The sequence below is a fragment of the Vulpes vulpes genome, chromosome 4 (genome assembly GCF_048418805.1).
Source record: "Vulpes vulpes isolate BD-2025 chromosome 4, VulVul3, whole genome shotgun sequence".
Lineage (NCBI taxonomy): Eukaryota > Metazoa > Chordata > Mammalia > Carnivora > Canidae > Vulpes > Vulpes vulpes.
In genome coordinates, this window is record NC_132783.1 from 24,900,364 (window position 1) to 24,925,055 (window position 24,692).

The 24,692-nt window shown below is 42.3% G+C and overlaps 1 protein-coding gene across 1 annotated transcript in view; it reads right to left on the bottom strand.

Moving 5' to 3' along the window:
* Window positions 1-2,833: 2,833 nt before the first annotated feature.
* Window positions 2,834-24,692, bottom strand: part of LOC140598551 (adenylate cyclase type 1-like) — a 64,979-nt gene continuing 43,120 nt past the window's right edge. The window contains exon 10 of the mRNA XM_072755345.1: window positions 2,834-3,176. The gene's annotated coding sequence lies outside the window, so the exon portion shown is untranslated. The remainder of the gene's footprint in view (window positions 3,177-24,692) is intronic.

Sequence of the window (24,692 nt, forward strand, 5' to 3'; positions counted from 1 at the left end):
CATGATACCCATTCTGAAATCTTGTAAGAGTGCTGTGAATGGGAAGTCATCATTTAATTTATCAGAAGGAGGGAGGGGGGAATCTTCTATCATTCCTGATTATACCAGAACTAGACATTTTGAAATTATAATATCATCATATGTTCATGACACCAAACTGGGTTTGCTTTATGAGAAACCTTTGATCATTAAATTTAATTGTTAATGGCACAGGCTATCAATAAAGAGCAAGCAGTATGATATCTGTGTAGGTGTCAGTGGGCCTCAAATAGCAAAGGTGAGAATGAGATAGACGTGACCTGGTTTGGCAGATTGGGGTTTCTGAGATGTGAGCTCCAAACATAATACATTGAAAACTAAGGGCAGTATTCCAAACAGATCTGGCATGAGAATTTTATAAAACAGCTAGTTTTTTCAGGGACATAATAAAAGGAGCAGTTTCAACGAAGGGCCATGCATTAAATTCCCATTGTTGGATCCAAGATGGAAATGTTTTTGCTTCCAAGGCCCTCCTGCAGCCCAAGAACTACTTCTTTCACATCCTTGAGAATCTTTTGTATGTCATGGCATCCTAGAGTCTGTTTGGAACAAGGAATGCTCTAGATGAAGCTCTAAAAATGTTGAGTTTGTGCCTTTAAGAAACAGTCCGATTCATGACTTTCGTGTGCAGCAGGAGAGCTGTGCTCTCTCAGCACGGTTCGCCATTTGGGAGCCGAGGCAACGCCAGGACAGATGTATGAAAAGTATCAAATACTGCAAATCAAATACTGCAAAGCAAAACAGGCAGCCCGAGGCATAGACTTCAAGATTTTGGTTGAACCACTAGTCCGTTCATTAACATCTTTAAGCAACTGAGGCCATGGCCTGGTTGGTCAAAGCTGCTCTCAAAATCTGCGGGACAGTGGAACCGCATGTGCCTGAGCAGGTAACTCTAGCCAGGAACTTATGAACATTTCCTAGCAGAAGCTTCTGGTCTTCTCAGAAAAGTAAAATACCTATTGTCTCAGGAACAGCCTGTGGGGAATCTGTTTGGATCAAGAATTGCGCTCAAGTCCCAATCTTAAATGAAGACCTAAAAGTGTGCAGTTTTGTGCACTTAAAAATAGTCCATTTCACAGGGGCCGTGTGTGCTCCTGGACCCAGCTCGTTCAGTGTCTGGGAGGAATCGCTGGGTTTGGGCCAAACATCCAGTATGGAAAGGGAAATGATCCGCTTGGGCAGGGGGGAGGCTGCTTACCCTCCGAGAGAGCTAGAATGTTGGAAGAAGATTCCATCCTAGGGTGAGCGACGGGCGGCAGGAGGAAGTCCTGGCTCCCCGGAATCTCCCCCCGCAGCAGCCACAGCAGCCCCGCTGGGACACCCAGACCCCAGAGCTGAATGGAGCCTGAGGAGGGAGAAGAGCCAGGTGCGGAAGCGGGAAGCGCGGAGGACAGCCGGGGTGCCGGCCCCTCCTTGACCCCCTCTGTGGCCCGCTTGCATTAGGGGGGGAGCCAGGGGGGAAATGCCAGAGTGGGCAGGCGGCCGTGCCCCCTGCTGGCGCCCCGCGACAGCCCGGAGGGAAGGGGGCGCAGAGGCCGCTCACCCCGAGGGGGCGGCCCTGCGCGTGGGCGCCCCTGGGTGGAACCGGGAGCCGCCGCCGACCCCGCCAGTCACTGGTGAGTTCAAGCCGGTGGACCCCGACAGGCGCCGGTTCATAGGCTTAGAAAGGGGTCAGGTAGGAGGGCCCCAGGAAGGATGCAGAGGGGCCCCCCGCGGCTGCGGCCTCGGCCTCAGCGGGAAGGAGCTGGAGGCGGCAGGAGGACGTGGGCCTCCGAGGAGGGGAAGTCTGCAGGGGCCACGCAGCCAGCAGGGCGCTCCCGGGCTGCCCCCGGCCGCTCCCCGCCTGAGCCGCCCCGTGGGCGCCGGGCTTCTGCTTCTTCCCCTGGGTCCTCCGCTTCTGGGACCAGATCGGGGCCTGCGTCTCCGTGAAGCCGAGCGACAGTGGGAGGTTCAGGCGCTCGCACGCCCACAGGGAGCGCGGGGCTGAGCTCGCTCTCCGGGGCCACCAGCTGCTCCCGGTGAAGGCGGCGCGGCCTTGGCTTGGGGCAGCGGGGCTCGCCCCGGGGCCGCGGGAGCAGGGTGCGCCCGGGGAGCTCTCGAATTCATGAGCCCTAGAGAGGGAGGGAGGACACAGGCAGAGGGAGAAGCAGGCTCCATGCAGGGAGCCCGACGGGGGCCAATCCTGGGTCTGCAGGATCACACCCCAGCTGCAGGAGGCGCTAAACCGCTGCGCCCTGCGGCTGCCCCTCCCTCCACATTTTAAGGAGAATTCTCTACTGTGCAATTTCACACACTACAACGTTAATGTTTCTTCTTCTGCTGACTACATTAATACTCTTTTTGCTATTTTTGTGCTAGAAATAAGTGTCCAAATGTTTTCCCTAAAGTGGTGTCAGTCTTCTGTCCACTGTCCATCTTACACAGAATTGTGACACTGTTCATCGAGAAACCAATTCTTTCCTTAATTAACACTCAGATTGATTTTACTGACAGTGCTTGTATTTTTCCTTTCATAAATAGTGTAAACTATGTTGATAATTTCATTTCGATTCAAATGTCACAAGCAGAAAATCTAAACAATTAGCAATATTTTTTAAACAAAGGAGTTTATGTTTTAGAAATTCATGGTTAGGCTATAACAAAATAAATAACAGCTCTGATCAGTTACATCTCTGGTTTAGCTGTCATTAACCTGTCAAAGATCTGGGTGGACACATGAAAGCTGCCTTGAGTCATCACGCACTTACACCTTGTGAGAACATCACAATTACATTAAAAAAAGGTTGCAAGCAAGCCCTAAAAAAATCCGTTTATTTGCTGCAGTAAACTAGGATGAACAGAATTACTACAAAGTGGTTACATGGATTACACAATCAAAAGATATAAGCAGCACAAGGCATGAATAGAATGACCAGCACTGCAAAACACACACACAATCATACACATACACATAGTGGCACAGACCCAGACACACCCGCTACACACACATCTGTTACTGGAGGGCACTGGGGAGAGAAAAGAGAAACCAAACTCCCATGACACTGCAAAGGGTTTTCTCCGGTATGCGTCCTCTTGTGCTCATCCAGGCCTTGCTTCTGGCTGAAGGCTTTGCTGTACTTGGAGCACTTGCATGGCTTCTGCAGTCAACGAAAAGAGATCGCCATGAATCTGGGTGAACTCAGAGCCCTCCTCACTAAGGTATACGCGTGGGGATATTTTCCCGAGCTTCTGTAGGGTGCTGCAGCAAATCCAGAGCTGTGCCATGAGTTATTTTATTTTAATTTTTCAGGAGAAACAGCAACACTCAGTGTCTGCCTGACAAACTGAAATACTTGCTCATGATAGTTCATAGGTCCAGCATGTACTGTAGTTCTCTTATTTTTTATTTTATTTTTATTGGTTGATTTGAGAGAGACCGAGACAGAGAGAGAGCAAGAGAATGGGAGAGTATAAGCAGGAGGACAAGCAGAGGGAGAGGGAAAAGCAGGCTGCCCGCAGAGCAGGAGCCTGATTTGGGGCTCCATCTCAAAACCCTGGGATAGTGACTGAGCCAAAGGCAGACACCTACCCCGTTGGGCACCTAACCAGGCACCCTTGCAGTTCTTTTAACTAAGTCATAGTTAGCTTTGCAAAGCTAGGTTGTGAATGTCTGACATGATCTAACTACTAAAAGAACTGAACTCTAGGTCTTCTTTTGGTCTTGGTGGGCCACAAAAATTTACTGACACTAAAGAAGGGCATCATGGACCAAGAGAGTTTGGGAACGCTGATCTAGATGGTGCAAACTGCTTACTATCTCAGAGAATGAAAACTTCAGGAAAAAATTTCTATCAGATATTGGGGATAAGTATAAAAAGCAATACAGCTCAACTGTGGTTTAAGTATTTTCATCTCTATTGCCCAATCTTCCTTTCTTATGTAGAGTGTTCTTTTCTAAAATCTAAACAACTTTCTTAAATGAAGCATATTTACAAATTGTCACAGACTCTTAAGGAAAAAGAAAAAATTCCTACAGGAAGAAAAAACGGTCCACATTCCCTAGCCACCTTTGATACTAGGAACTTACATTACCATCCATTTTACTCGGAAAGAATTGCAAAATAAATTAAAATTATTCCATTAAAACGCCTCCTCAAAACAAACAAACAAACCCAGCTGGCCATCACTAAACAGTGCATAAATAAAAAAGATTTGAGGAAAAATAAACTATTTGTTTGAAGTAAACTTGCAGTGAAATTTTTTCCAGATACATCTTCAAAAATATTACAGTTTTTTAGATTGAGATAGTATTTAATTTCCTGTTCTGTAGATAAATTCCATGCATATTTTCTCCTTAGTATTTAAGAGTATTACAAAAATGTCCAGATCTACAAAACCAAACTGACATGTGTGTGCCTACCAACTAGCTCTTAAGGAATCAAACATGCCCAGTGCAGCTGTGACTCTCAACGCACCCCCACCCCGCTCCCTAACTGCAGTACCTCAGCACCTTGTCTGTACACTTCCCCAGAGGTGACTACTAGTGCTGGGTATGGAGCTTATCATTCCCTGGCTTTTCTCTATATTTTTACTGCCCATGTATGGAAGGATCTCTAAGTAAGACATAGTACTATATCGCTTTTTGCACTTACTTAAATAGTATCATACTGTATGTAAACTTTGTGAGTTCTCTTGAAATTGATGTATTTTTGCTGAGCATTATCTTTATGAGCTTCTAGTCCTCAATTTCATTTTGTGAACACATGTAGTTCATACTCATTCATTGTTAATACCATATCATATTACATTCAGTGGCTATACCCCAATTTGCTTATATATATATAGTATCTAGTGATGGGTAGTTCATATTTTTCCAATTTTTCACTCTTACAAATAATGTTGCTTTGGCTTTTTTGTACACTGTCTACTTGAATGCAGGTAAGTGTAATTTCCATGGTATGTGTATCTAGAAGGGGGATTGCAACTTCCACTCTTCTAGGAATGGCCAAACTCTACCAAGTAGATAAGCCCTTCTACACTGCAACATCCAGTACGTTCTTATAATTCTATCACTGTATTTTACCAATTCTGAGACTTAGGAGGGACATGATGAGTGTACATAAGTTTAAAAGTATTATGTTCCTAGAAAATAGGACCTCTTATCAATTCGAAGTGATCTTTATCTGTGAGAATTTTTTTTATTTTGAAATTAATTAAGTCTTCATATAGCTATAAAAGCTTTTTAAAATATGTCAGGGGTGGGGAAATAAGGGGGATGTTGAATAAATGGCAGAAGACAAGCATCCTCTGGAGAGCTAATGCACAGCACTGTGATTTCTAGCGAACAACACTGTAGTATTATTTCACAGGTGCTACGAGACGAGATCTTAAATGTTCTCAACATACACGTGCACATACACACAGTCATAAAGGAAATTATATAACATGATGGAGATTTAGATAACACTATGGTGGTAATCATATTGCAATATATAAATGTATCAAATAAATACCTTCCACTTTAAATGTATATAATGTTATATGCCAATTATACCTTAGTTTAAAAGAAGGAAGAAAAAATAAATAAAATAAGCATTTGCCTGGTATATTCATCTTTGTACTTTTAAACAGTCTATTCTTAGGTATGAGGAGTATCCCCATAAAAAGTACCCCAACTGGATTTTCTTAACCTTCCCTTATATCACCTTTTTAAAAGACAAGTTCTGATTCTTGATATTCATTGCTATTTTTTATAGTTTAACGACCATTATGATATACTAGTATATTTATCTATTAACATTTGTTGTTACTAATTATATATTTAATATATACACTTAAAAACATATGTGAATATATTTCATCATTTTATTTTGGGCATTGCCTTTTATCTTGCTTCTCATTTCCCTCCCTATATTTTCTTACATGTTTTGATTTAATGATTTTCCCCTCGTGTCATCATAGAAGGTATGAATACTATTTCTATCCCCTTAGTGGTTATCCTTAACAGTTCTATCACGTACAATGAACACAATCGAAAGTTTATCTGTATGTTTTCCCTCCTACTGAATAACGAGTCCTGCAGAATCTCCTGTCTCACATGTTATGTGTAAGTCTTTTATTTGTGTCTTGACTTTTAAAGCCTGATATGGAATCATTATTATTTAACACATCAGTGTGGTTTAGTTTTATACATTCTTTTTTTTTTTTTTTTTTTTTTAGTAAATTTTTTTTTTTATTTACGATAGTCACAGAGAGGGAGAGAGAGAGAGAGAGGCAGAGACACAGGCAGAGGGAGAAGCAGGCTCCATGCACCGGGAGCCCGACGTGGGATTCGATCCCGGGTCTCCAGGATCGCGCCCTGAGCCAAAGGCAGGCGCCAAACCACTGCGCCACCCAGGGATCCCAGTTTTATACATTCTTAATGATTACTTGACTTTTCATGCTTTCTGACCTTCAGAGGATCTGATGATGGTAAATTCTTCTTTTATATTTGATTGAAGATGACTTTATTTTTCATTTGTTATTAAGTGAAAGTGTACAAATCCAATTAGATGTATATAACAGACTATTTTTCACATCTCTTAGCCATTTCCATCTCTCTGTATTGCACCATTTGCAAGTTCTTTAGAATCAGCTATCAATTATCTTCAGTAGGAACCTGTTAATAGGACCATTTCAGTTTTTAATTTCCATTAATATTTTAAGCTTTTGTAAGTTTTTATTTGGTTCTTTTCAATTATGCTTAGTTTTTGATAAAATCTTATTTTTTCCTCATGGTGCTTAGGTCTATTTAAAAAATACTCCTGCTTTCTTTTAGAGGCCGATTTGAATGGTAAATGGTTCTCCAACCTTTTATTTCCAGGTGGTAGGTGTCCTTCTGTCTAAAATGAGTCTCTTGTAGACAGAAATAGATGGGTCCTGCTTTTTTATCCAGTCTGAAACCCTGCGCCTTTCGATGGGGTCATTAAGTCCGTTCACGTTCAGAGTTACTATTGAGACAGAAGTTGCACTGTTGGGTATTTACCCCAAAGATTCAGATGCAATGAAACGCCGGGACACCTGCACCCCAATGTTTCTAGCAGCAATGTCCCCAATAGCCAAACTGTGGAAGGAGCCTCGGTGTCCATCGAAAGATGAAAGGATAAAGAAGATGTGGTCTATGTATACAATGGAATATTACTCAGCCACTAGAAACGACAAATACCCACCATTTGCTTCAACGTGGATGGAACTGGAGGGTATTATGCTGAGTGAAGTAAGTCACTCAGAGACGGACAAACGGTGTATGTTCTCATTCATTTGGGGAATATAAATAATAGTGAAAGGGAATATAAGGGAAGGGAGAAGAAATGTGTGGGAAATATCAGAAAGGGAGACAGAACTTACATACTCCTAACTCTGGGAAACGAACTAGGGGTGGTGGAAGGGGAGGCGGGTGGGGGGTTGGGGTGAGTGGGTGACAGGCACTGAGGGGGACACTTGACAGGATGAGCACTGGGTGTTATTCTGTGTGTTGGTAAATTGAACACAAATAAAAATTAATTAATTAAAAAATACTCTAGATATTTATATAATTTACCTTATCTGATAAATCATTATCTTAAGTTTTTTTTTGAAATCTAATGCTGTTATTTGTGCTTCCTCCTGTCTCCTGCTCATGGCTCTTGTTTCTTTGGAGTTATGGGCTCATGTTTGGTGGTCTTTATCTGTTAAAATCCGGTGACCCTTAGGTTGAGGGTATGTCCCTCCAGACAGCATTTGTGTTTGCTTCTGCCAGGCATTCTGGGATGCTATCAATCAAAGGCCATTTTAAGTTTATTTCTTGCTTTAGGGTTTTCTGGTCAGGGAAGTATTTTAGGTCTGAACTCTAAACACACTTGAGGGAAAGACTGTGGTTACAAACTCGAAGGAGAACTCTTTCTCTCTAGCCAGCAATTACTCTGAGACAGTCCAATGTCCTAAGCATCTTCGTCTGCCAAAGGTAGATTATTTCCAGTCCCTGATTTAATTTTGAGTATCACTTTTCTAGGGCCCCAGCACTGTGGTGGGATGTGGTTCCATCTTGTCCTATAACCTAAATCCAGAGCTTGCCTCCCTTTCCATCACCACTGAAAACCAAACCTTGAATTTATGGATACTGGCAAACACCCTGAAGGTGTTCTCATTCTCAACTTAACCTTATCACTCTGGCCTTCGGCTTCAGTTTGCTTTGTTGGATTCTGGGGATTATTGTTACTTTTTTCCCCATAAGTTCAGATATTTGCTATTTGCTTTATTATATCCAGCATGGGTATGTGTTTTGTATAGGACCTCTGTATTTTAAATGACTGTTCAAAGTAACAGAAAAACACTGCATTTTCTTGGCAGTCCAAAAAATAGGATGTTTACTGCTTTTTTCATCTAGTCTAAATCAACAAAATCTCTTTTCACATATCACATGACCTTTGGTGCCTATTATTTCTGCAAACATTGCCCAGTTTAAAAAAAAAAAACTCGAAAATGTAGTTGTAGGTATTTAAATCAGAAATTTCTTGGAGTTGCTGGGACTTTTATTATATCCAAATGTTTTACTTAAACTTGTATTTTAAAAACATATAAGGATCTATCAATATGATGTATATGAAAAGGAAAAAGGGAAGGTTTTCTCCCTACAATCTATCTATAAAACAAGATCTTGTGAAGAAGTCAATCACCATGGCAGCTGCAGTGACAGCTAAGTGTCTGGCAGAGAACAACCGAAGACAAGACCAAGTATCTGGATGACTTCCTAAGAGAATGATAGAAGTTTCCAGGAACAAAAGGCAATGAGAAACAAGGTCTGTGCATCACTGATTAACAACACCCCTCTAAGTCCTAAATTTCTTCTTAGCAGGTACTGTCTAGGTAGGCATCCTACAGTGCCCCATGGATACTATGAAAGGTTCTGAGCCAGTGTATGGAGATTATGGCAAAAGCATAAGGGTTTTATAGTTATCACAAGTTTTCAAAAACCCAAATGTGTATTATTCACTGGCTTGGATGGAATAAATAATGTTTTACACACACATTCACACACTCATATATTGATATTTTTCAAATGTTTATAAATACTACTGGTGATTATTTCAATACACTTTATTTACAAATGTCACTGAAATTTTATTACCTTCGCTTATTTATTTTCTCCTATAAAAGACATTAAAAATACAACTATCATGTGTTTCTGTGTGTGTGTGGGCAGGAAAGATGGGCTGAAATTTATGTTAGAAAGGTTCCTCCAATCCAAAAAGTTTGAGAATTATAGTTGTAAAAGGGACTCATTTAAAGAAGTAGTTCTCTGCCTGGACTCCATCCTTTGTATCAAGAACCATTTGAAGCTGAGGATTCCTTGGGGTTTTGTCCTAAGATTATCAGCTCACACGCTCTACAATCACCCTTCTATGTCAGTCTAGAAAGAAAGGTCCTCTGAGTTCTTTAGGCTATAGCAAAGTATAGTAAGAAGCCATGTTTGCCTTTCATGTCTGTCCATCTCTTTTATCCCTAAATCTTAAAAAATATACAATTTTCTTGATATTGCAAGGAAGGATATAATTTCTGACATATTTGGTCACAATGCCATATAGCGCTCCTTGGAAAGAACTTTAATGTGCACCCTTGCAGGATCCCTGGGTGGCCAGCGGTTTAGCGCCTGCCTTTGGCCCAGGGCGCGATCCTGGAGACCCGGGATCGAATCCCACGTCGGGCTCCCAGTGCATGGACCCTGCTTCTCCCTCTGCCTCTGTTTCTACCTCTATCACTCTGTGTGTCTCTATGAATAAATAAATCAAATGTTTAAAAAAAAAAAAACAAAAAAACAAAAAAAAACCAAAAAACAAAAAACAAGCTCTGTTCCCAGGCCCTTTGCTTTCCAAGGAGGTCTTTGGTCCCGCTGGGGCATAGAGACCTCAACTCTATGGCCTGTACAGCCGAGATGCCCAAGCGTGGGGTTCGATGCAACTTGTCACAAAGTTAGATGCAACAGTGCACAGGCTGGACCCCCTCCCTCGCCCCGCCCCCCACCCCCCCTGCCCTGGCGATCCCCGAGGGCAAGATTGTTCAGACACCCCGCTCAGAGGCCTTCCCCGGGCCCCCCTCTAGCCTCCGGGGCACCCTAAATCTTAGCGACCCCCATCCGTGTTGGAGCCCTTCCCTGCAGCTCCTCTGGGAGCACCATTTCCAGCCTGGTCGCAGCAGCTCCGGTCAGCCCCAGGCCCCTCGTCGGCCCTCCGCGGGGCGGGGAAGCCGGCGGGGGAGAGCGCGAGGAGCCCGAGGCAGCCGCAGGTGGGCGTCCTCCCGGGTGAGTGGGGTCGCCTCTGGCCCCCGCAGTCCCTCCCGGGCTCCGCGCTTCCTTCCACTCTCTCTGGCTGCGCCCAGGGCTCCGCGGCGCACACGGAGGCGCTGGGGAGGGCGGCGGCGGCGGCGGAGGTCAGCGTGGGGATGGCGGGTCCCGCGCGGCCGAGTGAGCTCCGAGGCCTGCTCCTCCCCGTCGGAGCCCAGCGCTGGGGAGGCGGCGGCGGAGGGCGGGGAGGAAGCCCCAGGGGAGCACTGCGCGCGCGGGAAACGCTCGCCACTGTGCCGGGAGGGATTGGGGCTGGGGCGGCGCAGGGCGGGGCGGCGCGGGCGGCGGGGTCGGTGAGCCAGCGAGCAGGCTTCAGGGGCCGCCTCACCTGGGCTCGTCGTCGCTCCTGGCGCCCCGGAGCCCAGGGCCTGCAGAGGCCGAGGGGGCTGCCCCTCCAATGTCCTGTGTTCGCTGTGTTGCCCTTTGGAGATCAAACAAGGTAGTTTGCTGAGCATCCCCCCTTCCCACTTCCATTGGGGGCGCGGGGCTGGGTGCGGGGTGGGGGCGTCGGGGTCACGCCCGCGGGGGTGTGTGTTTTCTAAATAATACACCTGTTAGAATTCTATCAGTCTTTAATCCTGAACTCCATCTTTTCATTCTTACTTGCTACTCTGCATGGTTTTATAATCTCTGGGTCTGCGCTAATATTTCAGGGCATCGTTTAGTTAAAAGGCAAAGGAAAGATGGGTGTAAAAATAAGAAAAGCAGCCGATTTCAAGTAGAAGTAAGCATCTGCTTGTTCTCAAAGATGCTTCTGGTTTTTAATCAGCTCTGAAGTCTGGAAAACCCTTGTAAACAAGAAAACAAGCTATTTCATCGGCTTTGGTTTCCATTTCACCGCCAAGAAGGATGATGGATTGCGAGTTTGACCTGTCACGTATGGAAATTAGCTTGCTTTATTCAGTCACCCAGGCAATGTTTGGATTTATGGACTCGTCTACTCTTAATTATACATGGCCTTTTGTTTCTTCTATTGTAGATGGATCTATAGTTAAGTATGCAATGTTCGAGAGCTTTTATGGGTCATAGAAAGCCTATCGTGATAGGACTGCAACTATACTAAATACTCAACTGTCACTCATACACAAGTAAGCAATAAGTACCATGTTAGGTGAGTACACACATGCGCATTTGCTAACCACTGCTAATTTGATTTGCTAATCACTTTTGGGTTCAAAATTTACTTTTTAAAATTTATAACAATATACCTCACCTTCCTGAGCAGAACACGATAATAAAAGGTCTTTCTTGACTCCTTGACATAAGCTCATCATGCACTTTATTATATATACTACACCAAATGGTGATGTTCACAGGAATCATTGAGCTGCCACGTGAAGGGCTCCAAAATGTGCCACGGTGAAGTAAGGACTATTCTGGGCTGAAGATAGCTGTGAATCCACAGTACAGGGAGAACTTTCTCTGAAGTCCCCTTATCCATCTAAAGATAGATCCTCCCCCTAGGAAACCTCAATTGTCTTAAATCCTCTCCCCAAAAGTCTCACCCCCCAGGGAAGACCGATTCATCACAAGGCCGCAGAAAGGTAGGCACTACACTCAGACAGACATGGGCACAACCCATCATGTCTTCCATCTGTTCCCCTAAGGACTCACTTGTCTTTCCAAAAATTCATTTACTCTCCCTTCAGTGGCCTTTCTCCCTGCTCCTTTCCCTTTTTAAAATGCTCTATCTGCTCTCAAATCTCACCACATCTCTGGGTATTTAGTTCTTGTCGTGAGGTCCCTTTACATGTAAAATTAAAATTTTATAAACGTGGATGCCTTTACTCCTGTTATTTTGTCTGTTGTCAGTTTTGTTCACAGGCCCCCAGGTACTGAACTGAGGAGGTCAGGAGCAAGTTTCTCCTCCCCTGAGCAGCATTTCTGGCCACTGTCTATGTGGCCCAAACTGCTTTACTCATTTCATTTAAGGTCTTACTCTGTTAATTCCTTAGATGTTTCTGTTTTCCTTCCATCCCTCTTTCCTTCCTCCCTTCCTTCCTTTCCACCTTCCTTTTCCATTTTCTTCCTTCTTTCTTTTTTTTCTTTTTTTCTCTTTTTTTTCTTTTTTCTTTTTTCTCTTTTTTTTCTTCCTTCTTTCTATTCCTCAGTTCTCTTTCCCTTCCTCTGTCTCTGCCTCTGCGTTTCTTTCTCTTGCATTAAGCTTCTATTTCATCTGCCAGAGTTCCTTTCACTTCTTGCCGTTAAGAGTGTAATCGCCTCCACTCTAATCTTCCATGGGAAGAGAAAATAAATGCCCATATGTTTTAGAGTTATTTCTAAAAGCAGGTCGAGCAGGATTCACCTGAAGACTTTTTATAATAAATTTATTTTTTATTGGTGTTCAATTTGCCAACATACAGAGTAACACCCAGTGCTCATCCCGTGAATGGGTGATGGGCACTGACGGGGGCACTTGACGGGATGAAGACTCTTAATATAAAACTCTTCCTTCAGTGAAGTGCATGACTTTAGTGTATAGGCCTCGTAATGTCTATTTTAATTCCTCAAAAGAGATTCTTCTTTCCTTCTAGATTTGGTCAGTTGCAGATAACTTACGTAGCTACAAATATTTTCTAGATATATGAAGCATTGTGTATGAAACATACATGTGCATTACGACGAAAAAAGTTAAAATTTCATTTTCATGTAATTAGAAATGTATACACCTTCTTGCACATACATATTCATATGTATTGTATATATTTGTATATGTGTATGTAACAAACTGCACATTTACACAAATTAGTGCATCAGTTTCTTTTGAGTTGTTTTGTTTTGTTTTAAGATTTTTTTAAGTAATCTCTACATCCAACCTGGGGCTCGAACTCACAATCCTGAGATGAAGGGTCACACACTCCACCAACTGAGCCAACCAGGCATCCCTCTTTTGGCATTTCTATTCTAATCTAATCACATGTATATTCTTAGTCTCATTCCTTTATATTAGTTTATAGTTCATGATAGATTTTTGTATCAATTAAACTACAACCAAATTACCTACCAATGAAAAAAAACACCATATCCCGATTTTACACTAAAAATTATTTTACGGATAGCCTTTTTCTCAGCTTATATAAAGTACTTTTCAATGAGAAAAGATTTTTGCGTCTACTAGGTTCTAGACATTGCTCTAGCTAGGAGTCACGGGGAGAGTGAAGGGAGATGAACTGATAAGGCTTCTGAACTACAGGTGTTATTTGGGTGTTAGAAGTGAGGAAAACTATATAAAGGCAGGAACTTTTAAATATCTGTGGATATTTTAAATATCTGTGGATCAAGGGCATTGTTGACCACTCATTCCAACAAAGGCAAGCAGCAATGGAAACAATAGTACCAAGGACTCAGGTAAGAAACACATGACACCTTTTTGGAATTGTAAGTAGTTCAGTAAAATTCAAAATTCTCTCTCTCTCTCTCTCTCTCTCTCTCTCTCTCTCTCTCGTAAGTAAATGTGTGAAAGCAGATTGTCTTTGCTTATCTGCCTATTTGGTTAATATTCTTGGGAATAACTGTTATTGTTATTGTTATGTATCTGTACAAAGACTGAGTCACAAAAAGGACATTTGTGAATAAAAATGACCTTAATTACGTGGCATCATGGAGCAAATGAGTATCCATGGAGATTATGTAGCTAATTCCCCACTCAGAATATTTTCACATTGTGAAGATGTTTGGCTTTTGTTTTGTTCCATTTCGATGTGTGGAATGTATTTATTTGCTAGCCCTATACTTACTTTGTTATAGCTTTTATTTCAAAGAGGCTATCATCTGGTGTATACTCTTAGCATTTAAGGAAAAAAAACCCACATCACATACATCCTAGAGATTGCTATTCAAATCTTCCCTCTATCACTAACTAGCTGTGAGACACTAGGCAATTCTTTCAAGCTTGTTGGGCCTCAGTGGCCTCATTTGTATAAATTGAGGGTTTGAGTCAATGACCTCCTATGACTGCCTGAATTAAAGTGATTATTACCTCTGCTTCTTTGAAGTCCAAATTGACATTCAAGTAAAAAGTTCCTCAGCTACCAACCCTGTACTTTACAGCAGTGAAATGTAGAAAGATTTGTGCTTCTTTATGTCTTTCCCTCTTGAAGCCTGCATGCATTAGCTCTTCCTTGAGTGTTAATGAAAATGTAAATTCATGCTGAGGTAGCTTTCTAATTAGATTTGTTTATAGAGTGATTTCAATTGTAACTTTCCTGAAAAGTAGAAAAGGAAAATGATCACTTATTGAAATCACTGAATTTACCATACATTTTAATTAAGCAAGGTAGGTAATTGTGTTCTCATTTCACAAGTGAGAAAAATGAGTTAAAAGAGCTTTTAGGTTTATATTATGTGCATTTTATCACATAAATAATTTTTTAAAGAATTGTTAAATGTCTAAGATAGTGAAGTACCTGAATATATATACATACATATATAACTTTGACCCAGATCTGTACCAGGCCAGGTCTATATTATATCATAAAGGTTTTGTATTAAGAATCAGGGTTGGGGATCCCTGGGTGGCTCAGCAGTTTGGCACCTGCCTTCGGCCCAGCGTGTGATCCTGGAGACCTGGGATCGAGTCCCACGTTGGGCTCCTTGCATGGAGCCAGCTCCTCCCTCTGCCTGTCTCTCTCTCTCTCTCTCTCTTCGTGTCTCTCATGAATACATGAATAAATCTTAAAAAAAAGAATCAGGGTCAATTACACATCTTTTAAACTCTTTGCTATCTCTGATTTTGGGGAGGCCTTCTATCCCATCCATCTTCCATTTTTGACCCTAAGTTCTCTATTTTCTAGCTTTTATTACTTTTTTTCATCCTCCAGGACACTTTCATCAACCTTGTAATGACTGATAAAAAAGGAAAAGCTGAGACGCCTGGGATGTGCAGTTGGTTAAGTGTTGGACTCTTGGTTTCAGCTCAGGTGGTGATCTCAGGCTTGTGAGGTGGAGTGGCACAAAGGGCTCTGCACTCATTGCAGAGTCTGCTTAAGACTTTTTCCTCCCTCCACCTCTGTCCCTCCCCACTGCACTCTCTCTCTTTCTTTCACTCTAAATAAGTGAACATCTTTTTAAAACATATTTTTTTATTCATTCACGAGAGACACACAGACAGAGGCAGAGACACAGGCAGGGGGAGAAACAGGCTCCCTGAAGGGAACCCGATGTGGGACTCGATTCCAGGACCCCAGGGTCACATCCTGAGGTGCCCCTAAGTCAGTCAAGAAAGAAAGAAGAAGGAAAAGCAAAATCTTTGTTGGCCTTACACTACTTCAATCACTGAAATGCAGAGAAATATGAAGTAGCAGAGTGGTAAAGTGCACGCACTATGAAATGGACATTTTTGGGTTTGAATACAGGTTCCAAGGCTTTATTAAGTTTGTAATCTGTGCAAGTTACATGGATTCTCTGTGCCTTGATTTCCTTGCTGGTGGAGTGGGGTTAGTAGGGATAGTATTCAACTGAAGGGTTGATGGTTGGATAAAATGGGCTAATTTTATGAGAAGAAAGCATTATGATATGAAAAGCTAAGTAATAATCCTAGGCATTCTCCTTACATCATTGGAAGCCTATACTACTGGAGTCTTTAAGCTATTCCATTTAATTGGAGGTTCTTGTACTCATCTTAATAACAATTCATACATTTGAGTGATTTATGTGACTTCCAAATTCTTTTTTTCCAGTTTTTTTTAACTTCATCCCTCAATTCCACATTAGTTCCGATTCTAATCTCAGCATCTTTGACCCCAAATTATAATCAAACCTATACCTGAATTGCTTCCTTTCCTAGCATTGGCCTAAAGTTCTTGAGGCCTGGACTGTGCCAAATATCTTAGTCGCCCAGTCATGATTGCTTTGAAGGAAATACCTGAGCCATTTCCTCTGTCCCAGATGACTTTATCATATTGATCACATTCACAACTAGAGAAGGGAACTCTGAAAAAGTTGAGCCTGGAAAGGAAAGTAGGGTACAGAATATAGATTATTTCTCAGTAGAAATGGATGGACCTTTTGTTCAGAATGTGGAGGATGGAGGTACAGTGTGCTGGGTTGATGGGAAATTCATCCACAAGATGGTGCACACTGCTTATCTTTGCTTATAGACATTCCATCTTAAACAAAAATGTCAGATATTATATTTTCACAGAAAAGATAGAATAACAGCTTTTGTTTTGACAGACAGCTTTTGTTTGTCATGTGTTATAATCTGTCATACTTTGTATTTCAAACTCTGTTTTGCTTTGGACATTTACGGTATGGATGTGTGTGTAGGTGTTTGTTTCTACGTGAGAATTGACCCATATGACCCATTATTTAGTCTTCACTAAATAATGTAGACCCAGAAAATTTTGAAGACTGGGGCAGGGTTAGGGGGAGATGGATTCTATAAGAAGGGGAGACTTGTTTTTTGTGAGTATTTTGCCAAAAATAGAACAATAAGGATATATTGACTATTTTGAAACACTACTTCTATGCAAAGAAAAATGCATGCATTTCTATATTATTCATCGTTTTAATTGCATAGTTCTTCATAAATCACTGCGTGTGACTTTTGCTTCCTTTGTAATTCTCTCACAAGTTTTGTATATTTGCGTTCCATGGTTATCATTCAGTTGTGATTGATAACTTAAGATTGGCAATAGCTACAGCTAAAAACGGGAAAGAATTACAGGTGACATAGGAACCAGTTACAAAAGAGCATGTAATATAGCAGAAACAGCAGCCACAGAAATGGCGCCAGTTGCTCATGCATTTAGAATGTCCTTGAGCCTGATCTCATGCATACCACTCTACTAGATGCAGTGTTGCTGAGCATGCCCAACATCACATCTTTGTAGATCATACATCACTCATAGAGGGAGGTCAGGTCACATGATAATTTGATGGCCCGTAGAAAGCTTTCCACCTTTTCTAAGATCATATAAATCAGAAATTGCTTTTTCATAGAAGAGATGAAGAGAGAGAATAGAATATCACGGTTGCCCAATCCTAAAGACCTATGCTATGATGACCCTATAGGGGCCCATCAAAGTCTCCATGCGGCATCCCTATTCAATATATAGACTTCAAAAATTATCATTATCCTCAAAGTCCATTTATTGCTTCTCAATAACTAACCAAATCTGCTCAAAGGTGATGGTATTTTCAAAAGGATATAAATTAAGAAAAAAATAGTTAAAATAGTTAAAATCTCACAAAGCAGGATTTGCACTATGAGCTCATGACTGCTTAACTCTGGTGCTAAATTTGGGTAAACAAATTTTCTCTCCCTACACAGCAGATTCCTATTTTGAGCCTCTGATTGGGTTGAATTATGTGCAAGATTCCGTGGCCCTAATTCTGGACAATAGACAGTACAGATATTATAGAAATATTACAGAGAAAATGACAATGTTTTCATGTTTGATGTTATCTCCCTATTAGAGTTGAAGAAATAAGTATCTGTAGGTTAACTTACATTTGGTTGAACTTAATATTAGGTTAAGGAAATCATAAACAGTAGGTGGAGGTATAAAATAACAATACTCCTTACAACATACGATTTTATTTCCCTATCATAAAAAAAAGGTTACACAAGGCAGGAAACCACAAATGTTGGAGAGGATGTGGAGAAAAGGGAACCCTCTTACACTGTTGGTGGGAATGTGAACTGGTGCAGCCACTCTGGAAAACTGTGTGGAGGTTCCTCGGTTCCTCAAAGAGTTAAAAATCAACCTGCCCCACGACCCAGCAACTGCAGTGTTGGGGATTTACCCCAAAGGTACAGATGCAATGAAACGCTGGGACACCTGCACCCCGATGTTTCTAGCAGCAATGTCCACAATAGCCAAACTGTGGAAGGAGCCTTGGTGTCCAGCGAAAGATGAATGGATAAAGAAGATGTGGTTTATGTATACAATGGAATATTACTCAGCCATTAGAAATGACAGATACCCACCATTTGCTTCGACGTGGATGGAACTGGAGAGTATTATGCTGAGTGAAATAAGTCAATCGGAAAAGGACGAGCATTATATGGTCTCATTCATTTGGGGAATATGAATAATAGTGAAAGGGAATACAAGGGAAGGGAGAAGAAATGTGTAGGAAATATGAGAAAGGGAGACAGAACATGAAGACTCCTAACTCTGGGAAATGAACTAGGGGTGGTGGAAGGGGAGGGGGGCGGGGGGTAGGGGTGAATGGGTGACGGGCACTGAGGGGGGCACTTGATGAGATGAGCACTGGGTGTTATTCTGTATGTTGGCAAATTGAACACCAATAAAAAATAAATTTATTTAAAAAATGTATGTTTCCAATAATAGAAATTATGGTAATAGTTCACTAAGACCTTTTACTTAATTCATCACAAAGCCCTGTGTGTGCCTGTCAAAAAGATTCCTAATGTGTTAATTCATGTATTTCTTTACAAAAGAACCTCTCACCTGGACAATTACTATAAACCTGTGACAGAGCTTCTCTTTCCATTGTCCATACTGTTCTCCAAGTGAAATTTCTCAAAAGCTATCTGATCAGGTTATAGCCCACTTTAAAATCCTTCAGTGGATTCCTGTTACCCTTGGTTTGAAGTTTTCACTTCATAGAATGGAACACAAGGCCTTTTTCAATCTTCTTGAATTTAGGAAGAGAATTTAGATTATTCTCTAAATTTTCTGCCTCTCCTACTCCCTAATCTCCACCCACTTTGCTCTGCTGGGATGCCAAACCATTTGTAGTCTCTCAAAACAGGTCCTGCTGACTCGTTTATGTAAAGGCCTTCAGATGCTTCCTGGCATGTTATAAATGCAAAATAAGTGCTGCTATTATCTTTACTATCACTCCTGATCCCTGCTTTACTCTCCCCCCACCAAATTGTTCCAAATTTCCACTCCATCTCATTGTCCAGAAGTTAATGATATGGCCACCCCTGACCTACAGGAGAGCCTGGGAAAGGCAATCTTTGAATCGAATGGCCATGCACACAATTGGTTTTTAGGAGTGCCTGGGTAGCTCACTTGGTTGAGTGTCTGACTCTTGGTTTCAGCTCAGATCATAATCTAGAGTTATGAGATGAAGTCCCACATTAGCCTTCCATGCTGGGCATGGAACCTGCTTAGAATTCTCTCTCTCTCTCTCTCTCCCTCTCTCTCTCTCTCTCTCTCTCTCTCCCCCACCCCTTGCTCTCTCTCTCAAAAAAAAATTGGTTTTATTAGAGAAAGGAATAATGTATCATCTTGGGAAGCCATTAGTTCCTGATTATAAAAGTTAATGTCTGAACTGAATTTTTATAATATCACCACTCCCTTGTTTAAAAATACTGGCAGTGGCTTACAGGTGTGCTTACAATAAAATATAGCATCCACGGGAAAAGAGAAAAAAAAAAGGTTAAACAGGGCTGTTATGGTGGAGTTGCCATCATTCTTCTTCTTAGTGCATCCTTTAATACGCAGCTACAATCTTTTGGTTCAAGAAGGCTGCACGAGCTCCAGCCATTGATTCCACATTTTACCAAACAGGAATGAAAAGTCACAAAGAAGGATGCACCCCTTCTGTAGTAGTGTGGTTAGGCTGTCCTAACCAAATACCACTGACTGGGTGGCTTAAACAGTAAAACCTGTTTTTCTCATAGTTGTGGAGGGCAGAAGTTAGGGAGGGGAAGATAGATGTGTAGAAGAAAATTAGTGTGCAGGTGATGCTTTTACTAGAGAGAGATGAAATGGACCCTCGACAGGAAAAGAAACAAAACTTCACTACTCAAAGCTAGAGATCCCAAAATATACAGCTCTTAAAAACATGATGAGAATATAAATACTAAATCCAAACATATAGAAGATCAGAAGTATTAAAAATGAGAAATGACACATAAAGGAGCTTAAACCCTGGGATTGCGAGTAATAAATAAGAATTAAATGCAAGAGGGAGGAGGGGCAAGATGGTGGAAGAGAAGCATCCCAAAGTCACCTGTCCCCAACAAATTACCTAGATAACCTTCAAATCATCCTGCAAATCTACGAATTCGGAAAGAGAGAACACCTGGAATGCTACAGTGAGAAGAGTTCGCGCTTCTATCAAGGTAGGAAGACGGGGAAAAAGAAATAAAGAAACAAAAGGCCTCCAAGGGGGAGGGGCCCCACGAGGACCTGGGCTGAGGACAGGGGAGCCCCGTCCTGGAGAAGCAGGAGCTGCACCATCCTTCCCAGGTGGAAAGGCGCCCCCAAGGAGTTAGAGCCAGACCCCAGGAGGGCGGGGATGCCCTCGGGCTCCCTGGGACACTAACAGGCACCTGCAGCGCCCACAGGAGAGTGCGCCGAGCTCCCTAAGGGCTGCAGCGCACACGGTGGGGCCTGGAGCAGCTCGGAGGGGCTCAGGGGGCGGCTCCGCGGAGGGGGCTGCGCGGCTCCGGGAGCAGCTGGGCGGCGGCGGCTCGGGCAGAGGAAGAAGCTCCGTGGGGAGGGGGCAGCGCGGCTCCGGGAGCAGCTCGGAGGGGCTCGGGCGGCAGCTCCGCGGAGGGGGCTGCGCGGCCGGGAGCGCAAATCCAACAGCGCAGGCCCGAAGCACAGGGCGCCGGGACACAGCCCCGGATCCGGCTTCCCCCCGGGACAGGCAGAGACCCGGAGGGCCCAGGACAGCAAGGACACTCCTGCCCCGAGCTGAGCAGATCAGGAGCCCCGCCCCGGAGCCTCCAGGCCCAGCAGACAGAGAGCCCCGGAGTTACGGCGGGGGCTGAATCCAGGTTTCCAGAGCTGGCCCCGCCACTGTGGCTGTTCCTCCTGGGGCCTCACGGGGTAAACAACCCCCACTGAGCCCTGCACCAGGCAGGGGGCAGAGCAGCTCCCCCAAGTGCTAACACCTGAGAATCAGCACAGCAGGCCCCTCCCCCAGAAGACCAGCTAGAAGGACCAGTTCCAGGGGAAGTCAAGGGACGTAAAGTATACAGATTCAGAAGATACCCCCCGTGTTTTTTGTTTTTTTATTTTTATTTTTTTTTGTATTTTTTTTCTTTCTTTTTGATTTCTGATTGCTTCCCCCACCCCCTTTTTTTCCACCTTTCTTTTTCTTTCTCCTTTTCTTCTCTTTTTTCCTTTTTTTTCTTTCTCTTTTTTCTTTTTCTCTTTTCTTTCCTTCTTTCTCTCCTCTCATTTTCTCCTTTTCCCAATACAACTTGTTTTTGGCCACTCTGCACTGAGTAAAATGACTAGAAGGAAAACCTCACCTCAAAAGAAAGAATCAGAAACAGTCCTCTCTCCCACAGAGTTAAAAAATCTGGATTACAATTCAATGTCAGAAAGCCAATTCAGAAGCCCTGTTATACAGCTACTGCTGGCTCTAGAAAAAAGCATAAAGGACTCAAGAGATGTCATGACTGCAGAATTTAGATCTAATCAGGGAGAAATTAAAAATCAATTGAATGAGATGCAATCCAAACTAGAAGTCCTAACGATTAGGGTTAACTAGGTGGAAGAACGAGTGAGTGAGATAGAAGACAAGGTGATGGCAAAGAGGGAAACTGGGGAAAAAAAGAGACAGACATTTAACAGACCATGAAGACAGATTAAGGGAAATAAACGACAGCCTGAGGTAGAAAAACCTACATTTAATTGGGGTTCCCGAGGGCACAGAAAGGGCCAGAGGGCCAGAATTTGTATTTGTACAAATCCTAGCTGAAAACTTTCCTAATCTGGGAAGGGAAACAGGCATTCCGATCCAGGAAATAGAGAGATCCCCCCCTAAAATCAATAAAAACCGTTCAACACCTCGACATTTAATAGTGAAGCTTGCAAATTCCAAAGATAAAGAGAAGATCCTTAAAGCAGCAAGGGACAAGAAATCCCTGACTTTTAATGGGGAGGAGTATTAGGGTGACAGCAGACCTCTCCACAGAGACCTGGCAGGCCAAAAAGGCCTGGCAGGATATATTCAGTGTCCTAAATGAGAAAAACATGCAACCAAGAATACTTTATCCAGCAAGGCTCCCATTCAGAATGGAAGGAGAGATAAAGAGATTCCAAGACACGCAGGAACTGAAAGAATATGTGACCTCCAAACCAGCTATGAAAGAAATTTGAAGGGGGACTCTTAAAATTCCCCTTTACGAAGACATCCAGTGGAACAATCCACACAAAAACAAGGACTGAATAGATATCATGATGACACTAAACTCCTATCTTTCAATAGTAACTCTGAACGTGAATGGGCTTAATGACCCCATCAAAGGCACAGGGTTTCAGACCGGATAAAAAAGCAGGACCCATCTATTTGCTGTCAACAGGAGACTCATTTCAGACAGAAGGACACCTACAGCCTGAAAATAAAAGGTTGGGAAGCCATATACCCTTCAAATGGTCCTCAAAAGAAACCAGGTGTAGCCATCCTTATATCAGATAAACTAAACTTTACCCCGAAGACTGTAGTGAGAGATGAAGAGGGACACTATAGCATACTCAAAGGATCTATCCATCAAGAGGACTTCACAATCCTCAATATATATGCCCCGAATGTGGGAGCTGCCAAATATATCAATCGATTAATAACCAAAGTTAAGACATACTTAGATAATAATACACTTATACTTGGTGACTTCAATCTAGTGCTTTCTACACTCGCCAGGTCCTCTAAACACAACATCTCCAAAGAAATGAGAGGTTTAAATGATACACGGGACCAGATGGATTTCACAGATATCTACAAAGCTTTACATCCAAACTCAACGGAACACACATCCTTCTCAAGTACACATGGAACTTTCTCCAGAAGAGACCACATACTGGGTCACAAATCAGGTCTGAACCGATACCAAAAGATTGGGATCGTCCCCTGCATATTCTTAGACCATAATGCCTTGAAATTAGAACTTAATCACAACCAGAAGTTTGGAAGGACCTCCAACACATGGAGGTTAAGGACCATCCTGAAAAAAGATGAAAGGGTCAACCAGGAAATTAAGGAAGAATTAAAAATATTCATGGAAACTAATGAGAATGAAGATATAACCATTCAAAATCATTGGAATGCAGCAAAAGTAGTCCTATGGGGTTAATGCATTGCAATACAAGCATCCATTCAAAAACTGGATAGATCTCAAAAACAAAAGCTAACCTTACACATAAAGGAGATAGAGAAAAAACAGCAAATAGATCCTACACCCCACAGAAGAAGAGAGTTAATAATGATTCGAACAGAACTCAACGAAATCGAGACTAGAAGAACTGTGGAACAGATCAACAAAACCAGGAGTTGGTTCTTTGAAAGAATTAATAAGATAGATAAACCATTAGCCAGCTTTATTAAAAAGAAGAGAGAGAAGACTCAAATTAATAAAATCATGAATGAGAAAGGAGAGATCACTACCAACACCCAGGAAATACAAATGATTTTAAAAACATATTATGAACAGCTCTATGCCAATAAATTAGGCAATCTAGAAGAAATGGACGCATTCCTGGAAAGCCACAAATTACCAAAACTGGATCAGGAAGAAACAGAAAACCTAAACAGGCCAATATCCAGGGAGAAAATTGAAGCAGTCATCAAAAACCTCCCAAGACACAAAAGTCCAGGGCCAGATAGCTTCCAGGGGAATTCTATCAAACGTTTAAAGAAAAAACCATAGCTATTCTACTAAAGCTATTTAGAAAGACAGAAAGAGATGGAGTACTTCCATATTCGTTCTTGAGGCCAGCATCACCTTAACTCCGAAACCAGACAAAGATCCCACCAAAAAGGAGAATTATAGACCAATATCCCTGATGAACATGGAATCAAAAATTCTCAACAAGATAAGAGCCAATAGGATTCAACAGTGCATTAAGAAAATTATTCACCGTGACTGAGTAGGATTTATTCCTGGGACACAAAGCTGGTTCAACACTTGTAAAACAATCAATGTGATTTTGCAAATGACGTATCAGATAAAGGGCTAGGTTCCAAGATCTATAAAGAACTTATTAATCTCAACACCAAAGAAACAAAGAATCCAATCATGAAATGGGCAGAAGACATGAAAAGAAATCTCACAGAGGAAGACATAGACACGGCCAACACCCATATGAGAAAATGCTCTGCATCACTTGCCATCAGGGAAACACAAATCAAAACCACAATGAGATAACACCTCACACCAGTGAGAATGGGGAAAATTAACGAGGCAGGAAACTACAAATGTTGGAGAGTATGCAGAGAAAAGGGAACCCTCATACACTGTTGGTGGGAATGTGAACTGGTGCAGCCACTCTGGAAATCTGTGTGGAAAATCCTCAAAGAGTTAAAAATAGACCTCCCTACACCCAGCAATTGCACTGCTGGGGATTTACCTCAAAGATGCAGATGCAATGAAACGCCAGGA